The sequence below is a fragment of the Panthera uncia genome, chromosome E1 (genome assembly GCF_023721935.1).
Source record: "Panthera uncia isolate 11264 chromosome E1, Puncia_PCG_1.0, whole genome shotgun sequence".
NCBI lineage: Eukaryota > Metazoa > Chordata > Mammalia > Carnivora > Felidae > Panthera > Panthera uncia.
Genome location: NC_064814.1, coordinates 45,197,454 through 45,206,509, shown reverse-complemented (window position 1 = coordinate 45,206,509; position 9,056 = coordinate 45,197,454).

The following is a 9,056-nucleotide window of genomic DNA, read 5'->3' as shown; positions in this document are numbered from 1 at the left end:
AACTCCTCACACCACACTGCCTCTAAGGATCTGTCCCCGGTCCTCTAACCAGAATGCAAGATCCAGGGCTCCAGGGAGGCTCTGCTTAACCTCGATCACAACACTGCTCTCTGCCCACCTGTACCTGCATTATTTATGTGCCTGTCTGTCTCCTGCTAAGTGTAAAGACTGTGTCTGATCATCTCTGAAATTCCCGTAACATCCTCTCCCCAAAGCCAAGCCTGCCAAAGTCACAACAGCAACAGTGATCTACTCATTACATCCTTGGGGAGCTTCCTTCACAGAATGCTCGGACACGGATTATCTCTATTAACGAATCCAATTTGTTGACTTAGCGTATTTGCTGTATTGGACCACACTGGCTGAATAGAAGCAAAAACAGAACACTCCCATCCCCACATATATCCCCTATTAAGCTGCCATGTACCTGAAATTCTGTTGAACTGAATCCTGGAGGAGATTAAATACTGCAGAGGCTCAACCCTGTAAGTCACTTTCAACCGTTGCTCAAACTTGAGCAAGAACCAGCTTCTCAGATTATCCCTGGGAGAGTAAGAGTCAAGAGCCCTGGGCACAGTCAGGGACAAGTGGAAGGGAATGAGAGGAGGAAGGGTAAGAGTGGCTGGGAGAAACAGGCCCCAGGCGGTGGGGGTGGGGTGACACCTTCAAGAGGATGTGACCCATCACCAAAAGAGAAAGAGGTCAGGCACCTTACAGGTTAAGCCTATTTTTTCAGTTCAACACCCGGGTAGGTCAGGCAGCTATTGAAATCTGAGCCTTGCCAACGTGAAGCTAAGCGAAAGAAGCCAGTCACAAAAGACCACAGACTGTATGATTCCATTTATGTGAAATGTCCAGAATAAGCAAATCCATAGAAACAGAAAGTAGATTCGTGTTGCTTAAGGCTGGGAGTGGGTAGAAGGGGTGAGACGGGAGTTGGAAGGGGATGGAGATGATGGAGAAATGCTAATGGCTGGAGGGTTTCTTTCCGGGGAGATGAAAATGTTCTAAAATTGATTATGGTGAGGGTTGCACAATTCTGTGAAATACTAAAAACCATTGAATTTTACACATTCAGTGGGTGAGTTGTAGGATATGTGCATTCTATTTTAATAAAGATCTTATTACAAAAAATCCATGAGTGCACTGACATAAACGATTAATAAAAAAATAAATAAATAAGTGGGGGAAAGAGGCAAATCTTCCATGCAGAAGAATTCCAAACAATATACATAAAAACTCAGCCCTCCAGGGAACAGACCACAACTCCACTCTACTTACATGTGAACTTCACATAGTAACTTCCTTCCAGCGTACTCTATGGGAAGGGGGAGGGGAAACAGTAACCTTCCAGCAGCAAAGCCCAGCAAACACTAGCTCAGCCAGGTGACCAAAGTCAATGTCCACAGTGATAAATCATGTTGATTGTATGTACCCTTAATATGATGTGATGAAATGGCAGCCCATCCCTGTGGTCCTTCTCCCAGAAACTCATAACCCCTAATTATGAAGGTTTTTCTCTAATCATGAGAAAACTATCAGTCAAATTCCAATTGACGGACGTTCTACAAAAAGATCAGTACTTCCCAAAATTGCCAAGGTCATCAAAAACAAGGAGTCTGAGAAACTGTCCCAGCCAACAGGAGCTTAAGGAGACATGACAAGTAAAGGTAATGCAGTGTCCAGATGGGGCCCTAGAACAGAAAAAGGACATTAAGGGAAAACTAAGGAATCTGAATAATTTATGGATTTTAGTTCATAATGCTATCAATATTGGCTCATTAGTGTAACAATGTATCATACTCATGTAAGATGCTCAGGGGAAACTGAGTGTAGGGTGTATGGGAACTCTCTGTACATCTTCTCAATTTTTCTGTAAATCTAAAACTGTGCTAAAATATAAAACTTGCAGGGATGCCTGGGTGACTCAGTTAGTTAAGCGGCTAACTTCAGCTCAGGTCATGATCTCGCGGTCCGTGAGTTTGAGCCCCGCGTTGGGCTCTGTGCTGACAGCTCAGAGCCTGGAGCCTGCTTCAGATTCTGTGTCTCCCTCTCTCTGACCCTCCCCCGTTCATGCTCTGTCTCTCTCTGTCTCAAAAATAAATAAACGTTAAAAAAAATTTTTTAATAAAAAATAAAAAAAATAAAATAAAAAACTTGCCAAAAAAAAAAAAAAACACTAATTCCCATGATAAACAAAGACCTTTTACAGATCAACATGAAAAAAATTATTTAATGAGCAAACCAGTAGAAGGGGAAAAAAGGGCCAAGGAAATGAATGAATGGTTTACAAAAGTAGAAACACAAAAGGCCAATAAACATGAAAAAAAAAAGGAATTTTAAAGCAATGAAAAGTACAAGAACAAGAGAGAATATTCTTTCACTGGTGAGACCAGCCAAGACTTAAAAGTCTGTTAATTCCCAGTGTGAGCAAAGTTGTGCGGAAAGTGGGATCTCACACATCACTGCAGATAATATATAATGGCAGTTTCTTTGGAGGTCAGCTTGGCAGGATCTTTCACAATGTGCACATGCTTCTACTCTGTAATTTCACTTTTTTTAATTTTTTTTTTTTTTTTTACCGTTTACTTTTGAGAGAGAGAGCGAGACAGAGCACAACTGGGGGAGGGGCAGAAAGAGAGGGAGACAGAATCGGAAGCAGGCTCCAAGCTCTGAGCTGTCAGCACAGAGCCCGATGGGGGACTTGGACTCCCGAACTGTGAGATCATCACCTCAGCTGAAGCTGGATGCTTAACCCACGGAGCCACCCAGGTGCCCCTGAGATTTTACTTTGAAAAGTGTATGCCACCATTACCTCTGCACATGTTTTTACAGAATAGGTTTAAAGTGTCTAATATCAAAATGTTCAAAATACCATAAAAGGTCATCAACAGAAGCTGGGTAGAGAAATTATGGTCCAATTTATAGTGGAATACTCTGCAGCCAGTACAAAGAACATTGCCCATGCGCACTGCACCACCTCTCAATGACTTACACAGCCTTAGCCTCAAAGCTTAGCTCCCTCCCCGACTCTAAGGCCCCACCATCAGAAACTGGGCAGGGCCCAGCACAGGCTCTCAGACATAATGGGAATGCTGAAAAGCGTACATATTTAACAACCTGTGCTGATAAACCCAAGCAAATTCTCATTTCATTTTTGGTACTTTATGGAGAGTTTGGAGGAAAGTCCAATGGAAGAGGGCTATTCTGAAAAGGTAAATGAACATACATGAGGATATTTTTTTATATATACCGATCATTATAATATCATGCAGAGTATTTTCACTGCCCTAAAAATCCTCTGTGCTCTGCCTACTCATCCCCCCCCCACCCACACTGCACACACAAAACCGCAGGCAACCACTCATCTTTTTATTGTCTCTTTAGTTTTGCCTTAGAATGTCACAGAGTTGGAATCATACAGCATGCAGCTGCTTTCCCTTAGTTATATGTATTTATGGTCCCTCCACGTCTTTTCATGGCTTGATGGCTCATATCTCCTTAATGCAGAATGATGTTCTATTGTCTGGCTGTAACAGTTCATTTATCCATTCACCTACTGAAGAACACCCTGGTTGAAGCCAAGTTTTAGCAACTATGAATAAAGATGATATAAAGATCCATGTACAGGTATTTGTGTGGACATAAGTTTTCAGCTCCTCTGGGTAAATACTGAGGAGTGTGATTGTTCGATCATACGGTAAGACTATGCTTTGGGAACGCAAGCTGGTGCAGCCACTGTGGAAAACAGTGTGGAGGTTCCTCAAAAAACTAAAAATCGAACTACCCTAAGACCCAGCAATTGCACTACTAGGCATTTATCCAAGGGATACAGGTGTGCTGTTTCGAAGGGACACATGCACCCCCATGTTTATAGCAGCACTATCAACAATAGCCAAAGCATGGAAAGAGCCCAAATGTCCATCGATGGATGAATGGATAAAGAAAATGTGGTGTATATATATATATATATATATATATATATATATACATACATACAGTGGAGTATTACTCGGCAATCAAAAAGAATGAAATCTTGCCATTTACAACTACGTGGATGGAACTGGAGGATATTATGCTAAGTGAAATTAGTCAGTTAGAGAAAGACAAAATCATATGACTTCACTCATATGAGGACTTTAAGAGACAAAACAGATGAACATAAGGGAAGGGAAGCAAAAATAATTTTAAAACAGGGAGGGAGACAAAACAGAAGAGACTCATAAATGTGGAGAACAAACAGGGGGTTGCTGGAGGGGTTGTGGGAGGAAGGATGGGCTAAATGGGTAAGGGGCACTAAGGAATCTACTCCTGAAATCATTGTTGCACTATATGCTAACTAATTTGGGTGTAAATTTTTAAAAAATTAAAAATAAAGTTAAAAAAAAGAAAAGGAAAAAAATAAAAATAAAAAGTTGATTCTCAGGCAAAAAAAAAAAAAAAAAAAAAAGACTATGCTTAATTTTGTAACAAACCACCAAACCATCTTCCAAAGTACCCATCTTGCATTCCCACCAGCAATTTTTGAGGTTCCCTGTTACTCCTCATCCTCACCAGCGGTTGGCATCACAAATATTCCAGCATTTGGTGAGCCTATCAAGTATGCAGTACGGGGTGCCTGGGTGGCTCAGTGGGCTAAGCGTCTGACTTCAGCTCAGGTCGTGATCTCATGGTTTGTGAGTTTGAGCCCCACGTCAGGCTCTGTGCCGACAGCTCAGAGCCTGGGTCCTGCTCTGGATTCTGTGTCTCCCTCTCTCTCTGCCCCTCCTAGCTTGTGCTCTGTGTGTCTCTCTCTCAAAAATAAACATTTTTAAAATTAAAAAAAAAAAGTGAGCAGTAATATCAGTTTAAGCCACTATTTTTTAAAAGCATACATTTCAACAGATTATTGATATGGTTTTTTAAATATCCTAATTCTCAAAAGATTCTAATTCTCCCACAAACCTGAACTTGGTAATTTACCGCAGTTAGACCTTAAACGGTGATTCCACCTTTTCATTTTTAAAAAGCATTTGAAGCATCTTATTTTTTTAAAGAACCACTAAAGTCTCACCCCATATTCTGTGGTTATTTAGGTGTGTCTATACTCTTATGTACCGTGAACACATGAAAAGATTAACCAATCTGAACAGCAGGAAAAAATTTATTACCAAGTTGTTCAACAGCTCTACAGATGCATTTATTTCCTATGGAACTGGTACAAGACTATACCAATAGCTTAGGATATGAATGTGTTTGTATCTCTTTTTTTTTTTTTTTTTTTTTCCAACGTTTATTTTATTTTTGGGACAGAGAGAGACAGAGCATGAACGGGGGAGGGACAGAGAGAGAGGGAGACACAGAATCGGAAACAGGCTCCAGGCTCCGAGCCATCAGCCCAGAGCCCGACGCGGGGCTCGAACTCACGGACCGTGAGATCGTGACCTGGCTGAAGTCGGACGCTTAACCGACTGCGCCACCCAGGTGCCCCTATCTCTTTTTTTTTCTAATTAGTTGTTTGAATCCTCCTTAACCTCTATTATTATAAGGTTTAATATCTTGCTTTTGAATGCTCCAAAAACCCCAGAGCCTTACTTAGTTCTGCTTCTGAAATACCAGATGTGGAGAGAACTGTAGACAGCAGCCCTCTATTGCTCTTCCTCTCTGCACCACAAGGTGGCACTGTTGAATGCCAGTCCTGCACAGCCCCATGGACAAGTAAACTGCAGCGGGAAGGTCTTTGTTCTGTTATCTGCTGTTTCTGCAGTGGTGTCCCACACTTGGGCTCCAAAGTTGGCTCCCTTGGCTCATGTTCAGATGTTATTCCCCCAGTGAGACCTTGAGCAGCATCCACCAGCTTCCAGGTGTTGAGCCTGAATCATTCACTATTTAGGCTCCCAAGTTTTTCTAGGTAAGCATTATGGACTGAGTGTTTGTGTCCCCATCCCCATCCCCTCACCCCTGCCTCAAATTCATATATTGAGGCCCTTCCCCCCAATAAACTATATGAAGGATAGGAATTTTGTGGCACTAAGGTTGAGTAGGGCCCTGATCCAATAGGATCCGAATCCTTAGAAGAAAAGACACCAGAGAGCTTGTGTGCTCTCTCATCATGTTGAGGACACAGTGAGAAGGCAGCCATCTGTGAGCCAGGAAGAGGGCTCTCACCAGAGCCTGACCATGCTGGCAGCCTGATCTTGGACTTCTGAGAAAATAAATGTCTATTGTTTAAGCCACCCAGTCTGTGGTGTTTTCTCTCTCTCCCTCTCTTCTTCTTTTTTTTTTTGTTTTTTTTTTTTGTTAAATGTATAAATAAATTAAAAAGAGCACTTCTTATATTTAACATATTAACATTTAGCCTGTTTTGTGTAAATATTGTTATCCAGTTTCTAGTTTGCCTTTTCAACATTATTGTGGGTTTGCATGAGTTTTTGTTGCCCAATAATTTACCATTCATCACCCTCTCTACCACTCAAAATTCTGTGGTTGGGGTAGAGCTGACCCCAACCCTCAGTGCCCTAAGTGGGCACATGACCCAGCCCGGCTAATGTGAGCAGTCCATCTCCCTGCCAACGGTGATTGGCTCAGGGATGGTCATGCAAGGAAAGTCAGGCCAATGAGATGACATCCTGAGACTCTGGCTGGAACTACTGAGAAAGGAGAGCTTTTTCCATGAGGGTTGCTAACCTGAGAGCTGCCTACAGCTGCTGATAGCCAACTTGCCTCCACAAGGGAAAAAGAGCAAAACAGAGGAAAGCAGAGGAGCAAAGAGCATAGAGCATTATTTGGTGACATTTGAGCACCTAAGAGCAGTTGTGCCTGAAACGTGAAAAGTCCCTGGACTTCTCAGCCAATAAATCCCCTTTTTCTCTTAAACCTATTTGAGTGGAGCAAACTAACTCAATCTTGGGACCAGGGGCCAAGGCTGGCCATATTGGGAGTGTGCCATGATGATCAGAGTGTGTCTTCCCCTCAAGAGTGCTCCCTGCCAAGATGCCCGACCATTCAAGTCATATCTTCAGGAACTTTTCATGGCAATGAGCTTTTACCTGGGGGTGAAAGGCAACCCAAAACCTAACTAGGGCACTAACAATAATCAATAATTAATGCATCATCAGGTTCAGCCCAAGATCCAACCCAACCAGGCAGTACCAAGGCAGAGAAGCAAAGAGATTTAGAGCAGGAATCCAAGCTCTGCCCCTTTTATTTTTTTTTTATTTTTTTAACGTTTATTTATTTTTGAGACAGAGAGAGACAGAGCATGAACGGGGGAGGGTCAGAGAGAGGGAAACACAGAATCTGAAACAGGCTCCAGGCTCTGAGCTGTCAGCACAGAGCCCGACGCGGGTCTTGAACTCACGGACCGTGAGATCATGACCTGAGCCGAAGTCAGCCGCTTAACCGACTGAGCCACCCAGGCACCCCCAAGCTCTGCCCCTTTTAAACTTCCTATTTCCTCCTGGGTGAAGCAGGGAAAGAATTAAACAAGCAAACTGATCTGGGAGGCCCTGGGATTCTAGAGTGGTGCCTCTTTCCCAGGGAGAGGACACTGGGTAACTGCCAGCTCTCCACCAACTCTTCAAACAGATTAACTCTACTTTGATTTATGTATTGGGGTTTCATTTGAAAATTAAACTTCCAAATAATAATCTTGACTATTTGGACTTTGATTTTTAGAATCCTCCCGGAGCAGAGGTGGCCTGAGCAGGCTGGAAACCCAATGCCCCCCTCCCGTCCGGACCTGCTAGGATTTTCTGACAAGGTGAACTTGGATGTATGGCCAGGCTGGGTGGGATGGGTGATCCAGAAAATAAGCAAAACAGAGGAGCGGTTAACCCCCTGGGCAAGAACTGCATACAAACCCTGACTCGTGGGCTTGTTTGCTGGGTGGTCTTGACGCACCACTTTCCTTCTCCAAGCTTCAGTTTCCTCATCTGTAAAATGAGGGTGCTAATACCTTCCTCTGAGTATCACTGTGAAGAGTCACTGCAACACCTGGGTCCTGGAGCCAGCAGGAAGCGTTTAGGACGCACAGGTTGTTATTGCTGATGACATTATTGCTATCTGTATTCCTGCTACAAAACATACCGGGTGCCATGTGTCAGAAGGTTACTTCAGAGATGGCCCTGGTCCTGATACGGGTGGGATGATGTGGGGTGAGGAGGGTCCCGGCCAGACACGCTCCTTTGTTTCTCGAGTCCTCCCCAGAGCAGGGGTGGGCTGAGCAGGCTGCCTTGCATTCTAACGCCCGCTAAGCAGAGGTCGGGCCTCTGGCTGAAGCAGCAGCCGTCAACATTCGGACACAGGCCCAACCCGGGTGACTCCCGGTGATGCGTCTGAAACCCGCTCAGCCTGCAGTCAGGTAACCTGATACCCAAAGGCCTAGGCAGGACTGCGGTGAGGGTAGGGGCAACCACCCACCTACACAGGGATCGCGTTCCTCACCTCCGACGTCCCCATCTCCAAGCCCCCAACCCCAATGCCGCCCCCTCAGAGATCCCTGTGTAGGTGGACAGGGGCATCTCCTAGAACAGGGGAGCTGAGGGCTGTGCGTTGTGCCCCCTGGGGCCCAATTCCGCGACCCGACCAAAGCAGCGGAAATGGAGGCAGGCAGGGGACCCCCCATTGCACAAATCGGAAAGCAGAGGTGGGGAAAAGGGAAGGAGGAAAACCCTGCCTATGAGCCTGTGGAAGGAGGAGCGGGGTCCCTCCAAAGCCTGACGTCAGGGACAGGGTCCCAGGTCCCAGCGCCCATCTCTCTGGAGAGCCGCAAAGACCCCGCGCGGGGACGCGAGATGCTTACGAGCGGGCAATCCTTGCGCCGCTCCGTAAATCCGGCCCCGCCGCCTCAGCTCGAGAAGAAACTTTGGGCCGGCGCCCCATTCCTTCCCGCGCCCAGCCGGACCTCGGGGCGCAGGGCGCGCGGGTTCCCGCCCGCACCAGGCCCCGCGCCCCTCTCCGCCCCCGGCGCCCACTCACCAGCGCACCAGCTGCCAGCGCTTCTCCCCCGGCGCCCGGCGGCCCGCCATGCCTCGTCCGGCCGCCCGGCCGCCCGCCCGGCCGCCCGCCCGCTCCCT